Raw genomic sequence first — 21,771 nt, forward strand, 5'->3', positions numbered from 1 at the left:
CCACCACCACCACCACCACCACTACTACTACTACTACTTCTGGAAAGTGTGTGCAGTCTTGCCCTAACTCAAGTTAATCCCCACAGTAAATTTTACCTTCAAATCCTGAGAAAACTTCCTAGGTGCTTAATCAAGAACTGGAGTTCAATGAGGCCCAGACCATCAAAGAGCCTGAGCTTCGACTCAGTGAAAGCCAGCTGTGTACCACAAGAGGGAAAAGTAGAAGCTTCAGTGGAAGACAAGCCATGGTCTCCCACCCTCCACACACACCGACATTCACATACAAGAACTATCATTCAGGCAGTCGTTGGGCAAGAGAAAGGATGAATAAATAGTACTACACACACCAAAAAGATGGGAGAATCCATCCAGGCATAGTTCACAACATTTGGGCCCCCTGACTGCAATGTGAAACCTCTTGCTGCTTGTAGATTTACAAGCAAGGCTGCTGTCCCATGCCTCCTAATATCATTGGTACTGAAGACCCACCTGGAGGACTTGAGACTTTGGTCTCATCCCAAGCTTTCAGGCTTTTCCTTCAGTTGGGAATCTTTATTCCCTGGGGATGTCAGTTTGCCCTCTTATTTTTCAGTATTTCTACAGAATTTTTTCTACCATCAGTCATTATAAAATGTTCTTCCTTCTTCTGTCAACATTCTACCCTTCCAAAGCCCAGAATAAATGCCACCTCCCCATGAAGCCTTCCCTGATTCCACCTCAAGCCCTACCTTCAACAATATTTTAATGCTTCTGCAGTGATAAAAAAAAGAAGCCTAATTGTAGTATTTAGCCTAGTCTAGTACATATTAAGAAAATATATATTTTTAGCTCTCTCATTTCCTATTGTGTTTCCCAGTTTGTTTAGCTTCTGTAGTGCCTTCATCATACTGCCTTACTTTTATAGCAAATCACAATAAAATTCATATTCAGTTTACAGAAATAAAAAATAATAACATACTGGGTGTCTTGTGTGTGCCTGTAGTCCCAGCTACTCAGGAGGCTGAGGTGGAAGGATCACTTGAGCCTAGGAATTTTGAGACCCCATCCCAAAAAAAGATAAACATTCTTAACAAAACATTAACAAATAAAATTCAACAATATATAAAAAAGGCCAGTATACCATAACGAAGTACAGTTCATCTCAGGAAAGGAAAGTTGATTCTACATAGGAAAACCAACCAATGTAATTTACCATATTAGTAGATGAACTAAGAAGATGATATGATTATATCAAAAGATACAGAAAAAGCTTTCAATGAAATTCATAATAAATACTCTCCATAATCTAGGAATAAATGAGAATTTCCTTAATCTAATAAAAGACATCCATGAAAACTCATATTTAGCATTATTAATGGTAAGATACTGAATACTTTCCTCCTAAGACCTGGAATAAAGCAAGAATGTCTCTCTCACAACTTCTATTCAACTTTGTACTGGAAGTCCTAGGTGCAATAAGGCAACAAAAAAGAAGTAAAAGGCACACAGATTGGAAAGGAAGAAATAAAACTGCATTTATTAGCAGAAAACCTGGTAGTCTATATAGAAAATTCTGAAGAATCTACAAAAATACTCCTGGAACCAAAAAAGTGAGTTTAGCAAGGTTGCAGAATAAATGTCAACAAACAAAAATTAATTATGTTCCTATATATGAGCAATGAATAAGTGGAATATTAATTTTAAAATACCGTTTATAACAGTACCAAAAAGTAAAGCACTTAGTTACCAATTTTACAAAATCTATGTGAGATGTGTGGAAAAACATTGATGAAACGATCAAAGATCTAAATAAATGGAGAGAAGACATAAGCAAGATGGTGGAATAGGAGCTTTTTACCATCATATCCCAAGAAGCACTGATTTTGACAACTACCAATGGACAAGAGTACCTTTGTGGAAATCTGGGAGTCCAGCAAAGAAGTTCTAACAGATCACTGGACATATCAAAGAGGGTAAGAACAATTTCACTTTACTTGAGTCACCCTTCCCCCAGGGCAGCACAGTTCAATGCCAAGAGAGACCCCACAATCTGATTTCTCCTATAAAGGAAAGCAAGAACATAGTGAGTGCTCACCTCCCCAAGCTGTGTGGGATGCTGCCTAAGAAGCACATTTCATTCTCACTTCAACCAGGTTACTGAGGTGACCAATAAGCTGAGTGGTTGGAAGAGGCTGGGAGCAGGAAAGAGAGTCCACAGACCCACTACTGACCAATAAAAAGCCCAATAATGAGTAAGGAGATTTAATCAGCAACATAGAAAAGTCCAGGACTTGAGAATTTCACTGATGAATCCTATCAAACATTTAAAGAAGATTTAATACCAATTCTTCTCAAACTCTTCCAAAAAAATTGAAGAGGAATTAACACTTCCAAACTCACTCTACGAGGCAAGCATTCATCCTGATACCAAAGTGAGACAAGGACACTATTGTAAAAAAATTATAGGCCAGTATCCCTGATAAATATAAATGAAAAAATCCTCAACAAAACAGTAGCAAACCAAATTCAAGAGGGATCATATACCATGCTCAAGTGGGATTTGTCCCTGGAATGCAAAGAAGGTTCAACATACACCAGTCAATAAATGTAACATACCACATTAACAGAATGAAGGATAAAAAATCATATGATCATCTCAATAGATGCAGAGAAAACATACGACAAAGCTCAATATCCTTTTATGAAAAGGCTCTCAACAAATTAGGTAAAGAAGAAATGTACTTAAGTACAATAAAGGCCATTTATGACAAACCCACAGCTGACATCAAACTCAATTATAAAAAGCTATAATCTTTTCCTCTAAGATCAAGAACAAGACAAGGATGCTCACTCTTGCCACATCTATTTAACATAGTGCTGGAAGTCCTAGCCAGAGCAATCAGACAAGAAAAAGAAACAAGAAATAAAATTGGAAAAGAAGAAGTAAAATTTCTGTGTGCAGATGACATGACTTTATATATAGAAAACCCTAAGACTCTACCAAAAAATGATTAGAACTGATAAACAAATTCAGTAAAGTTGCAGGATATGAAATCAACATATAAAAAACCAGTTGTGCTTCTACACACTAATAACAAACTCTGTGAAAGAAATTAGGAGGGCAACCCTCTTTCACCTCCCCTCCCACTTGGGAGTTATTTTGGTCTTCTTAATAAACTCCTGCTTTCTCACCTCTGAAATAAATAAATAAATAAATAAATAAATAAATAAATAAATAAATAAATTAGGAAAACAATCCCATTTACAACAGCATCAAAAAGAAGAAAATACTTAGAAATAAAATTAACCAAAGAAGTAAAAGATCTAGAAGTTCATATGGAAACATAAAAGACTACAAATAGCCAAAATAATCCTTAGTAAAAGAAACAAAGTGGAAGATATCACACTTCCATACTTCAAACTCTATTATAAAGCTACAATAATCAAAACAGCCTGGTATTGGTACAAGAACAGGCATATAGACCAATGGAACAGGATAGATATTCTGGAAGCAAAACCTCAATTCATCAACCAAATCATCTTTGACAAAGCCTCCACCAACAACCAATGGGGAGAGGAGCACCTATTCAGTAAATGGTGCTGGGAAAACTGACTGACCACACGCAGAAGAGAAACAGTACTCCTATCTACCACCATACACAAAAATCAACTCTAAATGGATCAAAGACTTAGATGTAAGACCTCAAACTGTAAGAATTCTGGAAGAAAATATAGGAAACACCCTTATGAAAATTGGCATAGGCAACTAATTCCTGATCAACTCTCCAAAAGTGAATGCCATAAGAGATAAGATAGACAAGTGGGACCTCATATAACTGAAAAAGATGCTGCAAAGCAAAATAAACCACCAAGAGAATGGGGAGACAGCCCACACAGTGGGAAAAAATATTTGCCAACTGTGTATCTGACAAAGGCAACATCTAGGATCTACAAGAAACTCAAACATGCTGAAAGGAAAAAACCAAACAACGCTATTAAAAATGGGCCAAAGACATGAATAGACACTGCTCAGAAGAAGACAAACAAACAGCTAACAGATATATGAAAAAATGCTCAGCCTCACTAATCATCAAAGAAATGCAAATTAAAGTCACAATGAGATACCACCTAATTCCAATCAGGATAGCCATCATCAATAACTCAAAAAACAACAAATGCTGGAGAGGATGTGGGGAAAAGGGAACACTCCTAAACTGTTGGTGGGAATGTAAACTAGCACAACCTCTGCAGAAAACAGTGTGGTGATTTCTAAAAAATCTGGAAATCAACCTTCCATATGACCCAGTACTTCCCCTGCTGGGAATATTCCTGGAGGAACTCATATCACTGTATAATAAAGATATCTGTACATGCCTGTTTATTGCATCACTATTCACAATAGCAAAAACATGGAACCAACCATGCTGCCCATCAAAAGTGGACTGGATAAAGAAAATGTAGAATGTTTTACAGCCATAAAGAAGGACAAAATCTTGAACTTCACAGCAACTTGGATGGATTTAGAATTTGTAATACTCAGTGATTTATCACAGAAACAAAGATCTGAGTACCACATTTGCTCACTCATAAGTGGACCCTGAATATTTATCATAATACTATAAGAAAAGGATTGGCAGTAGTGGGACACTGCCAGGGGAGGGGGAGCACATAACACCAATAAGGGTACCCACACTTTACCTGTATGATCATCATGTATTACCTTACCCTCATTTGTACCCCACATTTTAAAAATAAAATAATTATAAAAAAAGAAATGGTTTTGGTTTGATAAAAATAAATAACACTAAAAAGAAATAAAAGATCTATACATTGAAAAATTTAAAACAATAATGAAAGAAACTAAAAATGACACAAATAAATGGAAAGCTATACCATGTTCCTGGATTGGAAGAATCAATATTGTCAAAACTACCCAAAGATTTAATGCAATCCCTATCAAGATTCCAAAGGTACTTTTTCACATAAATAGAAAAAAAAATACTAAAATTCATATGGAATCGCAAAAGACCCTGAGTAACTAAAGCAATTGTAAGCAAGAAGAGCAAAGCTTAAGACATCACACTTCCTGACTTCAAATTACACTACAAAACTTTAGTAATCAAAACAGCATGGTATTGGCATTAAAAAAAGACACAGACCAATGGAACACAATAGAAACCTAAGAAATAGGGAGGTGACCTGAAGATGGCGATGGCATAGGTGGATCCCTGAGACTCTTGGAAAGTGAGTTCCCAAAAAAGACTATTACTCTTCTCCCAGCACCCCCCTGCCCACCACCAGCCACACTGGTACGAGGCCTGGGGACTTTTGGTCCCACGCAGGGTCAGACATTGCGGCCGGACTGCGGCTGCTCCACTACATGTGATTTCGGCTGGCTGGGGAATCCCAAATCCCAGATCCCAGCTCCATCCCTGGCAACATCGTTATGACCAGCACCCAGTGCCAAGCTGCCGGTCACCCAGGGAGGCTCTGAGCGCCCCCCCCTCAGAGATACCGGTCCCATTTCTGGCTAAAGTGCCCTGTGAGGGACCCAGAGCCACCACCTGCCCCCTGGAGCTCTGAAGATCTGAAGCCCTGGGCCCACCCTGGCTAAGGCACTCAGTGTGTAACCACAAGCCTGTATAAGAGGGCAGAAGCCCAAGCTGGTGTAAGGTGCCGATCACAGGCTTCCAGCTCCAGAGGAGGAAATGCCCAACCCTCTCCCCAACTCCAGCCTGCTGGTAGCACCCCGGATCCAGCGCTCAGCTGTGCAGCTGGTCCCACTTAGAGTCCCACAGGAGCATACCTAAAAGTGAAAGTAAAACTACCACCTCCACCATTTCCAAGGCATATTTACATCGCATCGCCCCGCCTACCTATCAGAGCCTCCACCTCAGTTCCCATGGTGATGTCATTAAACAGGAGACAAAGCCCCTCCTCTGCACTGAATAGAGACCAGTGTCACAGATCTCCCAGGCAACAAGCTAACTGACTGCCTGCCTGCAACAAAAACAGAGGGAAGAGGCTAGAGATTAGAACTCAAGGGATTTTATCTACTAAGGGATGAGAGAGAAAAATCTACACAAATGAAGAAAAACCAGAGGAAGAATATAGGTCTCTCCCAGACTCCTGGGAGGGCAGACACTGAGAAAACTGACTTCGGAATGCAAACAATGAAGGCCCCCCAGAATGACTGGTCTCAAAATACAAACTTAGACATCAAGACATTAATGGAGAGATTAAAAAGAATTGAGGAGACTCAAGAAGAAACCAGAAAGGAGCTGATATCTGAGATAACAGTAATAATACCGTGAATAAAATAAACAATAAACTGATAAGCATGGAAAGCAGAATTACCCAAGCAGAAGAAAGAATCTCAGAGCTTGAGGACCAAAATACAGAACTAACCCAAACTAGCAAAGACACAGAAAACAAGCTCAAAAAGACAGAATAAAACCTTCAAGAGATGAGCGATTACCTCAAGAGGCCTAACCTAAGAGTAATTGGCGTGCCTGAGGTAGAAAGAGAGAGACCACATTGAAACAAACCATCCATGAGATCATTCAAGAAAACTTCCCTTAACTAATCAATGATGCAAAAACTCAAACACAAGAGATCCAGAGAACCCCTGCAAGTCAACAAATGAGAAAGCCAACTCCTAGACACATAATAATTCACCTAAACAAAGTAGGCATAAAAGAAAAAACCCTAAAGGCAACAAGAGAAAAAGGCCAGATCACCTACCATGGAAAACCAATTAGAATAGCAGTAGATTTATCTACAGAAACCCTGCAGGCTAGGAGAGCTTGGAGCCCTATCTTCAAAGTCCTAAAAGATAAACAATTTCAACCAAGAAAACCTACCCTGCCAGATTAAGCTTCATCAGCGAGGGAGAATTAAAATCTTTCCCAGATATCCAATCCCTAAGAACTTACGCTGCCACCAAACCACCACTACATGAAACAGAAAAAAAAGTACTAAACACAGAAGAAAAGGGGAAAAAAGGAGCAATGTTCTTTACAACAGTACAGGAAAAAGAATAAAATACACATGAACCAACCCCCAAAACAAAAGAAAGACAATAATCCAAGTGGAAGAACAACTCTGTAAGAACTCTATGATAGGGATGAACTCTCACATTTCAATAATTAGCCTGAATGTGAATGGACTAAATGCACCACTGAAAAGACATAGAATGGCAAAATGGATAAAATATCACCAGGCAAAAATATACTGCCTTCGATAGACCCATCTCACTAGAAAGGACATGCACAGACTCAAAATAAGAGGATGGGAAACAAATTTCCAGGTGAATGGAACACAAAAGAAAGGAGGAGTCGCGATCCTAATTTCAGACAAAATACCATTTAAGCTATCAAAAATTAAAAAAGATACAGAGGGCCACTACATAATGATAAAAGGTTCACTCCATCAACAAGAAATACCTATCCTAAACATATATGCACCTAACATGGGTGCACCAACTTTTATAAAGCAACTCCTAGGAAAACTAAAGAAAGATATTGACTCTAACACCATCATAACTGGGGACTTTAATACCCCACTCACAACCCTTGACAGATCATCGGGACAAAAAATCAGCAATGAGATCCGGAACCTCAATGTGACTCTGGACCAAATGGACTTAATTGATACCTACAGAACACTCCATCCAAAGACCAGAGAATACACATTCTACTCATCACCGCACGGGATGTATTCCAAGATTGACCACATTATCGGTCATAAATCAAGCATAAGCAAATTTAAAAGGACTGAAATTCTACCATGCACCTTGTCGGACAACAGTGGAATAAAAATAAACATTAACACCAACAAGGTCCCAAAACCCACAAAGACATGGTCACTAAACAGCATGATGCTAAACAATTCCTGGATCAATTATGAAATCAAAACAGAGATCAAAGATACCTGGAAACAAATGAAAATGAAGAAACATCTTACCAAAATCTCTGGGACACCTTAAAAGCTGTAGTAAGAGGGGAATTTATATCTCTATAAACACACATGAAGAAAATGGAAGGAGCACAAATTAGTAGCCTAACAAGCCACCTGAGGAAGCAGGAAAGCAAGACCACAAAAACCCTAATTTCAGCAGAAGACTCCAGATCACCAAAATAAAAGCCCAAATCCAGGACATAGAAGGAAAAAAGACAATACAAAAAATCAATGAAACAAAAAGCTGGTTCTTCGAAAGGATAAACAAGATTCATGGTCCCCTAGCTAGACTGACCAAGAAAAAGAAAGAAAAAACCCAAATAAGAACAATCAGAAACACAAAAGATGAAGTCACATCTGACCCTGAAGAAATACAAAAGATCATCAGAGACTACTATGTACACTTGTATGGAAACAAACTTGAAAACCTCACAGAAATGGAGGACTTTCTGTCATCATACAACCTGCCTAGGTTGAAACAAGAAGAAATTGAGACCCTAAATAGACCAATAACAATCAAGGAAATTGACTATGTAATAAGAAAACTACCTATAAAAAAAAGCCCTGGACCAGATGGCTTTCCAGCAGAATTCTACAAGACATTTAAGGAGCAACTGATTCCAATCCTACTGAAGCTATTTCAGGCAATTGAGAAAGATAGAACCCTCCTCAAATCATTTTATGAAGCTAATATCACATTGATACCCAAGCCAGGTAAAGATCCAACAAAAAAAGAGGACTATAGGCCAATATCTTTGATGAACATAGACTCTAAACTTCTCAACAAGATCCTAGCAAACCGGATTCAACAACACATCTCAAAAATCATCCATTATGACCAAGTAGGCTTCATCCCTGGGACGCAAGGCTGGTTCAACATTCGTAAAACAATAAATGTAAGTAAATACATCAACAGATGTCAAAACAAAAACCACATAATTATATCATTAGATGCAGAAAAAGCTTTTGATAAAATCCAGCACCCCTTCTTGATAAAAACCCTCGAATATCTAGGCATACAGGGAACATACCTTAAAGTAGTAAAAGTCATCTACGAGAAACCCACAGCCAGCATACTCCTAAACGGACAAAAATTGGAACCATTTCCCCGGAAAACTGGAACAAGACAAAGATGCCCACTCTCACCCCTCCTGTTCAATATAGTATTGGAAGTCCTGGCTAGAGCAATCAGAGAAGAGAAGGCAATCAGGGGTATCCAAATAGGAAAAGAGGAAATCAAATTATTTCTCTTTGCAAATGACATGATTGTATATCTTGAAAACCCAAGAGAATCTGTCAAAAACATCCTTACACTGATAAAGACCTTCAGCAAAGTCTCAGGATATAAAATAAATGTGCAAAAGACAATCGCATTTCTTTACACCAATAATAAACAAACAGAAACCCAAATAAGAAGCACAATTCCATTCAAAATAGCCACAAAAAAAATGAAATACCTTGGCATCTTCCTAACCAGAGACATGAAAGACCTTTATAATGAAAACTACAAAACTCTGCTCAAAGAAATCAAAGATGACACAAACAAGTGGAAAAATATCCCATGCTCATGGATTGGAAGAATAAACATTGTGAAGATGTCCATCTTACCTAAGGCAATCTACAGATTCAATGCAATACCTATCAAATTACCAGGAACATTCTTCTCAGACCTAGGAAAAACAACATAGGAATTCATATGGAAACACAAACGACCAAGAATAGCCAGAACAATCCTCAGCGAAAAAAACAAAGCAGGTGGTATCACATTACCAGACTTCAAACTTTACTATAAAGCTACAATCATCAAAACAGCTTGGTGTTGGTATAGGAACAGGCATATAGACCAATGGAATAGAATTGAGATTCCAGAGGCACGACCTCAATTTCTCAACCAACTCATCTTCGACAAAGCCTCCATCACCTACCACTGGGGAGAGGAGAACCTATTCAGTAAATGATGCTGGGAAAACTGGCTAACCACATGCAGAAGATTGAAACAGGACCCCTATCTATCCCCATACACAAAAATTAACTCCAAATGGATCAGAGACCCAAATGTAAAACACCAAACCATAAGAACCTTAGAAAATGAAGGACATACCCTCATGGAAATTGGAACTGGCATCCATTTCCTGAACAAAACTCAAAACCCACAGGCCATAAGGGATAAGATAGACAAGTGGGACCTCATTAAACTGAGAAGCTTCTGCAAAGCCAAAGAAACCATCAAGAGAGCAGGAAGACAGCCTACAGACTGGGAAAAAGTATTTGCCAACTCCATGTCTGACAAAGGCTTAACATCTTGGATCTACAAGGAACTCAAACGTGCTGAAAAGAAAAAAATAAACAACCCCATTATAAAGTGGGCAAAAGATATGAACAGACACTTCACAAAGGAAGACATCCGAGCAGCCAGCAGACACATGAAGAAATGCTCAACCTCATTAATCATCAGGGAGATGCAAATCAAAACCACACTGAGATACCACCTAACTCCAGTCAGAATGGCAATTATCAACAACTCAAAAAAAATAACAGCTGCTGGAGAGGATGTGGCAAAAAGGGAACACTTCTACACTGTTGGTGGGAGTGTAAACTAGTGCAACCTCTGTGGAAAGCAGTGTGGTGATTCCTAAAAGCGCTAAACATCACCCTCCCATATGACCCTGCAATCCCTCTACTGGGAATATACCCTGAAGAACTCAAATCACTCTAACCTGTACATGAATGTTTATTGCAGCATTGTTCACAATAGCAAGAACCTGGAACCAACCATGCTGTCCATCAAAAGAGGACTGAATTAAAAAAATGTGGTACATATACATGATGGAATACTATGCCACCATAAAAAAGAACAAAATCATGAATTTTGCAGCAACCTGGATGGAGCTAGAGTCTATAATACTAAGTGACCTCTCACAGAAACAAAGATCTGAGTATCACATATTCTCACTCATATAGTGGACCTTGATCATCCAATGCACTACTATAAGAAAATGACTGACAGTGTTGGGAAACTATGGGGGGGGGATGGGACTAATGGTAGTAAACATGTGTCTGGAGATGGGGAGACACCTGTTATCAACAAGGGGGCCTGAATGAAACATATTTGTATACCTAACCCTTAACTGTACCTCACAATATCAAAATAAAAAATATTGATTAAAAAAATAAAATTAAAAAAAAAAAGAAACCTAAGAAATAAACCACTCATATACAGTAAAGTAATCTTCACTAAGAATGCCAAGAATACACAATGGGGAAAAGATAGTCTTTTCAGTAAGTGGTTCTGGGAAAACTTAGATATCTACATGCAAAAAAACAAAAAACAACAAAAAAACAACTGCATCCTTACCTTACACCATACACAAAAAATCAACTCAAGATGGATCAAAGCCTTAAATGTAAGACCTGAAATGTAAAATTCCTAGAAGAAAACATTGGGGAAAATCTCCATTACGTTGGTCTTGGTAGTGATTTTTTGGACACAACATCAAAACACAGGCAACAAAAGCAACAATAAACAAGTGGAACTATATCAAACTAAAAAGTTTATACAAGCAAAGGAATCAATCAAGAAAATATTTGCAAGCCATACATCTGATAAAGGAATAAGATCCAAAATATGCGAGGAACTCAGACAACTCAACAGCAAAAACAAATAACTACAACAACAACAAAAACAAATAATTCAATTAAAAGTCTTGGCAAAGGCAAGCCTGTAATCCCAGCACTTTGGGAATCCAAGGCGAGAGGACTGCCTGAGCTCAGGGGTTCGAGACCAGCCTGGGCAACTTGGTGAGACCTCATCTCTAATAAATCAAAAAACTAGGTGCAATGGCGTGTGCCTGTAGTTCCAGCTACTTGGAAGCTGAGGTGGAAGGATCATTTGAGCCCAGCTGGTCAAGGCTGTGGTGGCTGTAAGCATGCCACTGCACTCCAGGCTGGGTGACAGAGTGAGACTACAACTCAAAAAAAAAAAAAAATTGGCAAAGAACCTGAAGAGCTACTTTTCCAAAAAAGACATACAAATGGCTAACTGCTAATCAAAACCACAATGAGCTATAATCTCACACTTGTTAGGATGGCTATTATCAAAAAATCAAATGAAAACAAGTGTTAGAGAGGATATAGAGAAAAGGGAACCCTTGTACACTATTATTGGGAATGTAAATTAGTGTAGCCATAATGGAAAACAGTATGGAGTTTCCACAAAAAATTAAAAATAGAACTACCCTATAATTCAGCAATCTCATTTCTAGATATATATCTAAAGGGAATAAAACCACTATCTTGAAGAGTTATCTGCACTCCTATGTTCATTACAGCATTATTCACAATACCCAACAAACATATGAAAACAACCTAAATGTCCACTGAAGGATGAATGGATAAAGCAAATCACACACACACACACACACACACGAATATTATTCAGCCTTAGAAAGGAAATCCTGCTATTTGCAACAACATGGATGAATTTTATGTTATGCTATGTAAATTAAGCCAGACACAGAAAGATGTATGATCTCCCTTATATGCAGAATCTAAAAATTTCAAACTCTTAGAGACAGAGAGTAGAGAGGTAGTAGGGGTTGAGGGTAGGAGAAATGGGGAGATGTTGGTCAAAGGATATATACTTTCAGTAAGTCTTGAGACCTAATGTATAGTATGGTGGCTATAGTTAAAAGTAATGTATTATATACTTGAAATTTGCTGAGAGTGGAACTTAAGTATGCTTAACACACACACACACACAAAACTATGTGAGGTGATGGATATGTTAATTAGCTTGGTTACTGTAATCATTTCACAGTGTATATGGGGGGAGGGGGAACTCCCCCCAAAAGAATTATTTTTTGGAGGTTGGGCCCCTTGTAGTACAGGATTCCCCCCATTACATAAATGTTCTAGGAACCCTTTGGTATCAGTGTACCAGCTAGCATTGTGTGAGAGGCCGTGTTCAGCTTCAGTGAGGTTTTCTTTTGGAGAATCTTTGTGTTTACCCATTTCATCATGGGCAATTTACAAGAACACCTGCCCACAGCCTGCTGAGTGTTCAGCAGTTTTCACCAAAAATGGCATGACCCTCCCTATTCACTCAATCTTGCCCTGAGCAACTTTTTTTTCTCAGATGAAAAAAGTACTCAAAGGGAAATGTTTTACTGATGTGGAAGAGGTGAAACAAAATATAGCAGAAGCACTAAAAGGCACCAACATTAATGAGTTAAAAAACTGTTTTCAGCAGTAGAAAAAGTATCTTGTGTTAAACAGAGAGTACTTTGAAGGTGACTGAAGTTTAAACATGTAAGAATAAATACACAATTTTTAATAAATTATGGGTTTTGTGGGGTCCCCTCTCATATGTATATCAAACCATCACATTGTACACTTCAAATGATACAAGTTTTGTCAATTATACCTTAATAAAGATGGGACATAAATAAGTAGAGAGATATACCATGTTCATGGATTAAAGTCTCAATTTTGTCAAGGTATAAATTCTCCCTAATTTGATCTATAGATTCAATACAATCCCAATCAAAATCCTAGCAAGTATTTTTTTTACATAGCAACATTAGTCTAAAAGCAATATGGAAAGACAAATGAGAATAGCCAAACCATTTCAAAAAATAAAAAGAGTAGCAGAATTCACAATGCCTATAAAATGACATCAATCAAAGACAGTATAATCTTTGCAAAGGAATAGAGATAAAGACTAACAGAATAGAATATAGAGCCCAGAAACAAATCCACACAGATATATTCAACTGATTTTTGACAAAGGTATAAAAGTAATTCAATGAAGAAAGGATAGTCTTCTCAACAAATGATACCAAAACAACTAAATGTCTATATAAAAGAGTGATACATACCTCATACCTTATTTTAAAATTAACTCCAAATGGACCATAGACCTGAATTTAAAATGTTAAACTATAAAACTTCTGAATAAAATATAAGAGGAAATCTTATTGACCTTGGGTTTGGTGATTGGTTTTAGATACAATACAAAAGCCACAATCCATGAAAGAAAAACCTGATAAATTAGACTTTATCAAAATTTAAAACTCTCCTAAGTGAATTAAAATACAAGCCTCAGACTGGGAGAAAATATTTGCAAATCACATATATAATAAAAGGCTTGGTCCAGAATATAAAAAGAACTCTTAAAACCCAACAATAAGTAAACAACTCAAAAAAATGGACAAAAGATCTGAACAGACACTTCATTATAAAAGATATGCAGATAATAAGTATAAACATATGAAAAGATTCTCTGCATTATTTGTTTTTAGGGAAATACAAATAATTGCCACAATGAGATATCACTACATACCTATTGGAATTATAAAGCCCCAAAAGTAGACAATAATAAATGCTGACATGGATGTGGAACAAGAACAATTTTTATTCATTATCGGTGAGAAAACAAAATGGTACAGCCACTTTGGAAAATAATTTGGTAGTTACCTATAAAGTGAAACATAAACTGACTAGCAGTCACATTCCTAGCTAGTTACCTAAGTGAATTGAAAACTTATGTCCAAACAAAAACCTGTATGCAATGTTCCTAGCAGTTTTATTCATAATTGCTAAAAACTGGAAGTATTATTCATAGAGGAATAGATAACTCTGGTATGTCCAGATGAAATTCTATTGAAGTACTATTTGATGATAAAAAGGACTGAGATTTTGATTCATGCAATAAAATGAATGAATCATAAATTCATTTTACTAAGTGAAAGAAGCCACACTGTATGAGTCTATTCTTCTGGAAAAGGCAAAAATATAGGAATAGAAAACAAATCACGGTTTGCCAGGGGCTAGGGGAAGTAAATGGGTCATTACAAAAGGGATACACAAGGGACCTTGCAGTGTTAAGGAATTGCTTTGTATGATTGTAGGTGTTAGATACATAACTCTATGCATTTGTTAAAAGCCATAGCACCTATATCACAAAGAGTGAACTTTAATATAGGCAAACAAACAAAATCAACCAGGATATTAGGGATTCCAGGATAGAATGTTCTCTGTCTGAATGAATCTGATTGTATTAAAAACAAATGACAAAACTGCACTTAAGGAACTGAGGAAAAATGAGTGCTGACCTAAGTGACTTTTTAAAAACTGAGTTTTAATTGGAAACTGTAAGGTTAAAGATAAAAGGCAATGTACATAAATTACATACTATAGTTGGTAATTTTTTTTTTTTTTGGTGGGGGACTATGAAAACTGCTTTACATTGATCCTGAGGTTGAAGAAATAAGTAAATGGATTGCGGGAGTCACACTGTCAGAGAGGGCATTTACAAATGAGCAAGAAGGGAAGGGTAGAATAAACCCTCTAGATTAGAATTGGAGACATCAGTACGAACTCACATTTAGCTCAATATACATGTATACACGCACAGATGGATAGATACAGAATGGTTATAGATAGGTGTGTACACATAGTTTAGCATACTTGTGTGTATTACCTACCTCTGTCTGCTGAGGTCCTGAAACTAATGACCCCCAGTAGCAATCAGCACCCTCAATGCCAAGATATTGCGTTCCAAATACCATTTATAACTAATGGTACCTTGGAGAAATGGTTCATCCTAAGGTTGGTGCAGTGAAAATACAAGATGAATAGTACTGGAAAGTGAAAGTGCTCAAAAAACACAAAAGAATGGAGACATGTTAAAAGGACACAGGGGCCAACCTCCGAGAGCCAAAGGTGAAACAATCTGAGCAACAAAATAAATAGCATAGTATTTTTTAAAATCCAAACCATAAAATAAATATACAGTCATAAGCCATGTAATGATGTTTCAGTCCATGATGGACCACATATGTGATGGTTGGCCTTATAAGATTATAATGGAGCTGAAATATTCTCCTCATCTAGTGACACAGTAGCCACTGGTAAATGATAGTGCAACCTATCATTCATGTGATTGTGGTGTTGCTGGTGTAAACAAACCTACTGTACTGTCAGTTGTATAAAAGTATAGTATGTACAACTATGTATAGTACATCATACTTGAAAATGATATTATATTTTTATCATTATTTTAGAGTGTACTCCTTCTACTTTTTAAAAAAAAAAGTTAACTGTAAAACAGACTCAGGCAGGTCCTTTAGGAGGTATTCCAGAAGAAGGCATCATTATCATAGGAGATGACAGCTCCTTGGATGTTACAGCCTGAAGACCTTCCAATGGGATAAGCTGTGGAGCTAGAAGACAGTGATATTGATGATCCTGACCCTGTGTGGGCCAAGGCTAATGTCTGTGTTTGTGTCTTCATTTTTAACAAAATAGTTTAAAAAATTAAAAGTTATTTTAAAGTTTTAAAAATAAAAAAAGGATAAGGACATAAATAAAATATTTTTGTACAGCTGCCCAATATATTTGTGTCTTAAGCTGTGTAATTACAAGTGTCAAAAAGTTTAAAATATTTAAAAGCTAATAAAGTTTTAAAAAGTTACCATAAGCTAAGATTATTATTGAAGAAACAAAAATATGTTGTTATACATTTAGCGTTGACTAAGTGTACAGTGTTTATACAGGCTACAGTAGTGTACAGTAATGTCCTAGGCCTTCACCACTCACTGACTCACCCAAGGCAACGTCTGTCCTGTAAACTCTATTCATGATAAGTGCCCTAATTAGGTGTACCTTTCTTTTATACATTGTATTTTTATTTATTTATTTATTTATTTATTTATTTATTTATTTTTGCAGCAGAAGTGAGACTTTAATGATGGACTTGCAAGATGGGGTGTCTGGTGGGCAGGCACATGGAAGCAGGAAGGTGTATTTTTATTTTTATAGTACCTTTTCTATGCTTAGATATGTTTAAATACTCAAATGCTTACCATTGTGTTATAATTGCCTACAGTATTTAGTACAGTAGCATGCTGTACAGGTTTGTAGCCTAGAAGCAATAGGCTCTACCATATAGCCTAGGTAAGTCGTAGGCTATACTACCTAGGCTTGTGTTAACATACTCTATGATGTTGATACTGTGACAAAATTACCTAACGATGCATTTCTTAAAACGTAGCCCCATCACTAACTGATGCATGACTGTTCATGAATCCACACTTATGCAAATAAATGATTGAATAAATAAATAAATGGAGGAAGAAAATCTTCCTTAGAGAATTCCTAATAATATATGTAGATACTCCTCCCTACAGGACATGGAGCTTACTTTTCCTTTCTCTCTACCTTGAGAGCACAATGGACTTAATGAATTGCTTCCTGTTAATCAAGTATGGAAAGGGAAGAAGAGTAACTTCACAATGGAGAAACACTGCTTTAACCAAGTCATCAGGACTAACACCTATAAGCTGTTATCTTGATATCATGTGCCCTGCTCCGATGCAATTAGGAGGGCACCACACCTTGGTGGCATCTTCCACAAAACATCCACATAACCCCAGAATGATTATAACAAAAACATTGGAAAACACAAATTAAGGAACATTCTACAGAACACCTAACCAGTAATCCTCAAAATCATCAAAACAGGTCATAGAAAACAAGGAAAGACTGAGAAACTATCACAGACCAGAGGACACTAAAGGGACATGACAACTATATGGAATGTAATATCCTGGATTAGATCCTGTACATTAATGGAAAAACTGGTGAAATATGAACAAAGTCTAGAGTTAACAGTAACAATGTTGGTTTCTTAATTTTAATTAATGTACCATAGTAATAATATAATCACAGTAGGGAAAATAAACAGAATGAGGGGTATATGAAAACTCTCTGTACTACCTTTGCAACTTTCTGTAAAATCTAATTATTCCAAAATAAAAAGTTTATTTTAAAAAATGACCTTCTACATGTAAAGTAAAAGGCTTTGAATGACAAGTGAATATACTCATAATAGAATCTTAAATTAAAAAAGCATCTTAAAAACTATATACACCTACATGAATACAAATGGTCAACCTGACTAATAAAAGAGATGTACAGAGAAAAATACAATAGATATAAGAAGATATTAAAAGTAGTTTACCCTTGACTGGCTATACATTTTGTACAGTTGTCATGTCTCTTTAGTATCCTCTGGTCTGTCACAGTTTCTCAGTCTTTTCTTGTTTTTTATGACTTTTTCTGAGGATTTTGATGATTTTGAGGATTATTGGTCAGTTGTTCTAAAGAATGTCCCTTAATTTGTGTTTTCTGATGTGGAACACTGCTGAGGATGGGGGGGACACACTTCATCAATAAAGGTACCTGATCTCAAACCAGGTGAAATGGGAACCAAAGTGAGACCCAAACTTTACCTATACAATGACCAGTTGTATACCTAACCCTGAATTGTACTCCACATCTTGAAAATAAAAAATAATAATAAAAGTAGTTTACTCTTAGTATTGAGCTCAGAGATTTTTTTTCTCTCTCAAATGAACATATATGAGAGAAGAAATTTTCTATAATGAACATATATGAGAGAAGAAATTTGTTAAACTGTATATTTTTAAAAGTGTACCACTGCTTTATTTAGTAGCACAACCCCATATTGTTTTATGAGATGCTACTGGGTGCTCTGTAAAAGAAGGGCTCTGTAGTCAGACATATGTGACTACTTGGCTCTCTTCTGGAGACTCATAAAGCCTAGTAGGCTGTTCATAGTTCTGAGAAGTCAACTAATAAAGAAACCTGTTTAGTTTTATTTTGACTGGCAGTTACCAACCTTATTGACCACAGAACTTATACTTTCTCAAAACAATTTAATATCTCAGACACCTCTAGGGTTACATGAAACACATGTTGGGGAAAGGCTATTTTAGAACCCTGTACCATTATTTTTAAAAGGAAGAAACTGAGCTGTTTTTAGAAATTTCTTAGGCTGGCTTATAAACGGATGAATTATATATGCCTATGCTTTTACTCCATAGACTGGATGATTCATTCTTTGGATATTAGTCAGTCTCTTTCCCCAGCCACCCAGCCATCACCCAGTGGGCTCATGAACAAAGTGGCTATAGTGGTAGGGATGATATGGGCTTAGCAACATGGACTTCAACTCACCAATGCCAACCTGGCTAAGGGCACTACTGAGTGCCCAATCTGCCAGGAGCAGAAACCAAAGCTGAGTCCCTGATGTGGTACCACTCCCCAGGGTGATCAGCAAGTTACCTGGTGGCAGGTTGGTTACACTGGGGCACTTACATCACGGAAGGTGCAGAGGTTTGTTCTTATTCAAATAGACACTCTATCTAGATATGAATTTGCTTTCCATGCATGCAATAGTTCTGCTAAAACTACCATCCATGGACTTACAGATTTACTTTATCCACTGTCATGGTATTCCACATATCATTGCTTCTGATCAAAGAATTCACTTCACAGCAAAGAAGTATAGCAATGAAATCAAGCTCAAAGAATTCACTGATCTTGCCGTGTTCTCTACCATCTAGATGCAGCTGGCTTGAGAGAATGGTGGAATGGCTTTTGAGGACTCAGTTATACCACCAGTCAGGTAGCAATACTTTGCAGGGATAGGGCAAGATTCTCCAGAAGACTGTGCATAGTCTGAATCAGTGTCCAATACATGGTACAGTTTCTCTGACAGCCAGGATTCAAGAGTCCAGGAATCAAGTGTTGGAAATGAGTGTGGCACAACTCAGTTACCCCTAGTAAACTACTAGCAAACTTTTTGCTTCCCATTCCCTTAACTTTGTGATCTACGGCCTAGAGTCAGTGGGAGGAATGCTTCCACCAAGAGACATAATGATCCACTGAACTGGAAGTTAAGACTGCCATCTGGCCATTTTGAGCTCCTCATGCCACTGGATTATAGGCAAATAAGGAAGTTATGGTATTGACTGGGATAACTGCTCCTGATTGCAAAAGGGAAACTGAACTACTATTCCACATTACGGGTAAGGAAGAGTATAAGTGGAATACAGAAGATCCCTTAGAATTACCTATTAGTGTTACTAAGCCCTGTGATTAAAGTCAATGGAAAACTACAACTCAATCCAGGCAACTCAGATTCTTCATGAATGAAGCTTTGGGTCACCTTCAAGTAAAGAACTATAGCAGCTGAGTTGCTTGCTAAAGGCAAAGGGAATACAGAATCAGTAGTGGAAGAAAGTAGTTATAAATACCAGCTATGATCATGTGACCAGCTATAGAAACAAAAACTGTAATTGTATTTTCTCCTTATTTTGCTATGCAAACATTTACACATTCTTTTCTTTTATTCCATTATCATGTAATATAACATGTATTGACTTTATATAATAGTATTTAAGGCCAGGCTTGGTGGCTCAGCCTGTAATTCCAGCACTTTGGTAGGCCGAGGCGAGTGGATTGCCTGAGCCCATGGGTTCAAGAGTAGCCTGGGCAACTTGGCAAGACCTCGTCTCTATAATAAATAAAAAATTAGCCAGGCATGGTAGTGCATGCCTGTAATTCTGCCTACTTGCAAGGCTGAGGTGGAAGGATTGCAGGAGCTCAACAGGTAGTCGCTGAGGTGGCCATGAGCGTGCCACTGCACTCCAACCTGAGTGACAGAATGAGACTCCAACTCAAAAAAAATTTTTAACTATTGCTAATTTTCCATAATAGTATTTAACTCATAGGATATCAAAGAGAAGAGTAAACATCACTCAAGGACATTAGCTTCTCTTCTGAGGAAAGGGTTCATATGCTTTCAGTTGTATACAGGATAGCTGTATCATGGCAGGCAGAATTATGATCTTGCTATCATCCTTATTTGCAGATTAACTATTGTTTAAGGAGATGTGTATGGGTGCCAAGTTGACAAGGGGTGATGGCTAATTTTATGTGTCAACTTGACTGTATCACAGGGTGTCAGGCTAAACTTCATTTCTGGATGTGTCTTTAAGGGTGTTTCTGGATAAGATTAGCACTTAAGTTGGTGGACTTAGTAGAATGCGCTCCCTAATGTTGGTGGGCATCATCCAATCTGTTGAGAATCTGGACAGAACAGAAAAAGAAAAACAAGGAGGAAGCCATCCCTTTTTGCTTCTGCCTGCCAGCTTGAGCTTAGCTATCAGTCTTCTCCTGCTCTTGAACTAGGATTTATACCATCAACTGCCCGGGTTCACAGCCTTCAGACTCTGACAGAAATTACACCACTGGCTTTCCTTCGTCTTCAGATTGAAGATGGCAGATCATGGGACTTCTTAGTTTCCATAATTGCACAAGCCAATTCCTTGTAATAAATCTCTTCCTATATACATGTCTCACTGGTTCTACTTTTTTCGAGAAACCTAACTAATACAATTCCTCATTCAAACTTCCTTTCCATAAAAATGCTTCTAAATTCTCCAAATCCTTCATGGATCTTGCCTTGTGCGACTCTCTTGATCTCTTTGGTTTGTCTGCATAGCACATGCCCTCAGAGCTCTATTATATTGTCTCTGACACGTGTGTATTTTTCAGTCTTATTTTCCCAACTAGAATTTAATAACCTTGAAAGTAAGAGTTTGGTTTCTTATTTTCTTTCATTTGTTCACTCACTTAGATACTCATTCAACACATATTTGCTGAGTGCCTACTGTATTCCAGGCACACTGCTAGCCAATACAATAGTGAAGCACACCAAACCACTCCCTTTACTCCTATGGAGATTACAGTTTAGTTGGGGATATAGCAATGTACAAAATAGCCACATAATTATAAATGTCAATAATGTTCTAAAGGAAAGACACTTGATGAGAGTCCACAAAGGGGAACCTAACTTAACCCTGGTGGAGAGGAGGGTGAGCAGGGCAGGAAAGGCTAATCTCAAAGAAGTCATGTCTATAATACTCAGTGATCTATCACAGAATCAAAAAACTGAGTAACATA

At 37.4% G+C, this 21,771-nt stretch overlaps 1 protein-coding gene across 1 annotated transcript in view; it reads right to left on the reverse strand.

The window, feature by feature from the left end:
• Positions 1–21,771, reverse strand: part of CCDC191 (coiled-coil domain containing 191) — a 98,649-nt gene that overhangs the window by 21,809 nt on the left and 55,069 nt on the right. The gene's annotated exons all lie outside the window — the stretch shown is intronic.

The sequence above is a fragment of the Carlito syrichta genome, unplaced genomic scaffold (assembly GCF_000164805.1).
Source record: "Carlito syrichta isolate Samal-C Ts95f unplaced genomic scaffold, Tarsius_syrichta-2.0.1 Scaffold308815, whole genome shotgun sequence".
In the NCBI taxonomy this organism is placed as follows: domain Eukaryota; kingdom Metazoa; phylum Chordata; class Mammalia; order Primates; family Tarsiidae; genus Carlito; species Carlito syrichta.